Source organism: Triticum aestivum, chromosome 4D, assembly GCF_018294505.1.
Source record: "Triticum aestivum cultivar Chinese Spring chromosome 4D, IWGSC CS RefSeq v2.1, whole genome shotgun sequence".
NCBI classification, from domain to species: domain Eukaryota; kingdom Viridiplantae; phylum Streptophyta; class Magnoliopsida; order Poales; family Poaceae; genus Triticum; species Triticum aestivum.
In genome coordinates, this window is record NC_057805.1 from 123,395,892 (window position 1) to 123,399,819 (window position 3,928).

Consider the following 3,928-nt stretch of genomic DNA (forward strand, 5'->3'; position numbering starts at 1 on the left):
GGCGCGCGCCGTGTTGGACCGCTTTGACGTAACCGCCGTGATCGTGTGGGTTGCTAGGTCTGCTCGCGGCCGCGTTCGCAACGTGCAGGTGTGCATAGGGCGATGGGCCCAGACCCCTGCGCGCATAGGTTTAGACCGGCGTGCTGACCTCTCTGTTGAGCCTAGGTGGGGCTGCGACGTGTTGATCTTACGAGGCCGGGCATGACCCAGAAAAGTGTGTCCGGCCAATTGGGATCGAGCGTGTTGGGTTATGTGGTGCACCCCTGCAGGGAAGTTTATCTATTCGAATAGCCGTGTCCCTCGGTAAAAGGACGACCCGGAGTTGTACCTCGAGCTTATGACAACTAGAACTGGATACTGAATAAAATACACCCTTCCAAGTGCCAGATACATCCCGGTGATCGCTCTCTAACAGGGCGACGAGGAGGGGATTGCCGGGTAGGATTATGCTATGCGATGCTACTTGGAGGACTTCAATCTACTCTCTTCTACATGCTGCAAGATGGAGATGTCCAGAAGCTTAGTCTTCGACAGGACTAGCTATCCCCCTCTTATTCCGGCATTCTGCAGTTCAGTCCACTGATATGCCTCTTTACACATATACCCATGCATATGTAGTGTAGCTCCTTGCTTGCGAGTACTTTGGATGAGTACTCACGGTTGCTTTTCTCCCTCTTTTCCCCTTTCTATACCGGATTGTCGCAATCAGATGTCGGAGTTCAGGAGCCAGACACCACCGTCGACGACGACTCCCACGGCACTGGAGGTGCCTACTACTACGTGTAGGCCGCTGACGACGACCAGGAGTAGTTAGGAGGTCCCAGGCAGGAGGCCTTGCCTTTTCGATCGTTGCTACCTTTGTGCTAGCCTTCTTAAGGCAAACTTGTTTAACTTATGTCTGTACTCAGATATTGTTGCTTCCGCTGACTCGTCTATGATCGAGCACTTGTATTCGAGCCCTCGAGGCCCCTGGCTTGTATTATGATGCTTGTATGACTTATTTATGTTTTAGAGTTGTGTTGTGATATCTTCCCGTGAGTCCCTGATCTTGGTCGTACACATTTGCGTGCATGATTAGTGTACGGTCAAATCGGGGGCGTCACAAGTTGGTATCAGAGCCGACTGCCTGTAGGAACCCCCCTTCCACACTCCTTGGCCGAAGTCGAGTCTAGTCATTGCAAAACTTTTACTAACATGGCTGTGCGGCTTACGGGCCCACGTCGCCATTGGGTGGTACTAGGATCTTTTACTCCTCGACCTTTACTCTGGGACTCTGAACTCTCTTCTACTCGGGTTAAACGAATTTACTAACTCTAACACTAGGATACCGTGACCGCGTTCACCCCAAAGATGGATAAGCCATAGTTGTTTCTTAGAATAGTATTTTGACCAATTCACACACTGTCATTTGACTCCTTTGAAACGTCTTTGCTTTCAGATGGAACCCACGAGGCAGGTTGTTCGCCACACGATGGCCATTGGTGCCTCGGGATCACCTGCGGTGCTAGCTGAGATGATGACCTATCTGGGTTATCGCTGGCACCCTGAGTTCACCGTCTACGAGGAGTTCCAGGACTTTAACCAGGAGCAGTACCGTGCCATCGTCCACCTCTACTCTCGGGAGTACGACTCCACTACTGTGCTGCACACCGCACATGGTGTTGGTGTGACCATCGATATGGCTGTCCACGATGCAGCCTATGCTGCTCTGACACGTCTTCGTGGAGAGTATCATGAGTTGGACACCTCCCCTTTCAGGCACATTGCTATCGCCTCTGATGTTGGTACGGAGGGATACTATACTGCTGCCTACTCCACTGTCACCCGGGAGCCCTTCTACCATCAGCACCTGGTTCTGCATGCTGATGGGCTGGATCGAGCTAACCGAGCTCTTCGCCACGAGATGTACACCACCCGTCAGCACCTTTACCGTGCTCTGACGCTGCTGCACCCCTTTGTCCGGTCTGGACAGGTACCGCGTGCTGCGATCTACCCAGCCAGGACCGTGATGCCCCACGGTGTCGGTTGGCCAGAAGTGGGAGGCTACTCTCCCGCACTTGGTCCTTTTCTGCCACCTGAGCACCGGGCTCTACACCTGAGTATCCGCGGCCCCCAGTCTGCTGACGTGGAGGATTATCCATTACCTCACTACCAGCTGTCGGGCTACGATTACCTCCACAGTACCTCTTGGGATTGATGTAGGCTTGCTTGTAGTATTAGTTGCAGTCGCCGCGAGCCTGTGTGCCGCCTATGATGTTTTAGTTTATGTACTGAACTCTATGTACTGAACTATATGCATGAACCCTTTTGTAAGTTATGCCGACTACTATGTAGTAGCTATCGTGCTCCTTCCAATTATGCATGTTTCATCATGAATGATTCTTGTCATTGCAAATTTTCTCAAATGCTGAACTACCCCTGTTATATATTAGCAGGATGGTTAGACCAGGTGGTCGTGGTCGTGGTGGCGATGCCCCACCACCACCTGAGTACATGGCTGGTATGATCCAACAGTTCGAACTGAACCGCCAATTCATGGAAAATATGATGGCTCAGTTTCCTCGCCCCAATATGAACCAGCAGCCAGCCCAAGTGACTCTTCAAGATTTCATACGCCTCAACCCAACCATCTACCGCAGCTCAACTCAGCCTCTGGATGCTGATGACTGGCTCCGTGACATCACCTATGAGATGGAGTCTGCTGATGTAGCCCCTGCCAGCTATGTCAATCTTGCTTCCTTCTTCTTGAAGGGACCCGCAGCTCAATGGTGGGACAGCCACAGGCGTACTCTGCCAGCTGGAACAATCATCACATGGCCAGACTTCCAAGCTGCTTTCCGTGCCCGCTTCATTCCTCAGGGAGTCATGGACCGGAAGAAGCGTGAGTTCCGCAACCTCACCCAAGGCAACAAAACTGTCGAAGCTTATCAGCGGGAGTTTCTGGACTTGTCCCGCTATGCTGAAGAAGACATTGCAACTGATGCACGCAGACAGGAGAAGTTCCGTGATGGCCTTCAAGCTGACATCAAGCTCGCCCTTCTAGTGCATGACTTTGCTGATTTCACCACCTTGGTGAACAAGGCCATCAATGTTGAAACTGGTCTGCAGGAATACCAGAGCTCTCAGAGGCGCAACCGTGACACGGGCTCATCTTCGGGCTCGCCCTCACAGAAGCGTAAGATATGGATCCCGAACAGCATGTATCGTCCAAATGCACCTGCTCCCAGGAAATCTTATGCTGCACCGCGTCTGCCTCCTCCACCATCTAGGCAGTCAAGGCTACCAGCTCCCCCACCTGGGGCTCCTGTTCCCACTCCAGATAATGGTCTGTGCTTCAAGTGTGGTCAACCGGATCACTTTGCCAGGAACTGCTATCAGAATCAGAATCAACTGGCCCTTCCAGCAGCTGGCCGTGGTAACAACCAGCCCCGCAACAACAATGCTAAGTCTCAAGGTCGTGCTCATGCCAACCAAGTTGATCTCAGCGAGCTCAAGACCAGCCTGCTACTGTGATGGGTACACTCCTCGTAAATTCAGTACCAGCATCCGTTTTATTTGATACAGGAGCATCCCATTCATTCATATCAGCAGAATTTGCATTCCTGCATGGCATTCATTATGAAGAGATAAACACTCCGCTAGTGGTACACACCCCTGCGGGCCAATGTCAAACCTCTATGGTTAGTCGCGATGTTACTGTTGAAATTGAAGGACTGGAATTTCTTGTCTCTCCCATCGTACTGAAGTCCTGTAGCATTGATCTCATTCTGGGAATGAATTGGTTAAAAGCGCATACTGCTTCAATCGTTTGCACCACTAAGACCGTCCATCTGCTACACCCTTCAGATGAGATAGTTACTTACCAAGCCCATCTGGTGCAAAATGCCGAGGCAAGGCTCTATGCATTGAATGCATTGAACGCTGCACC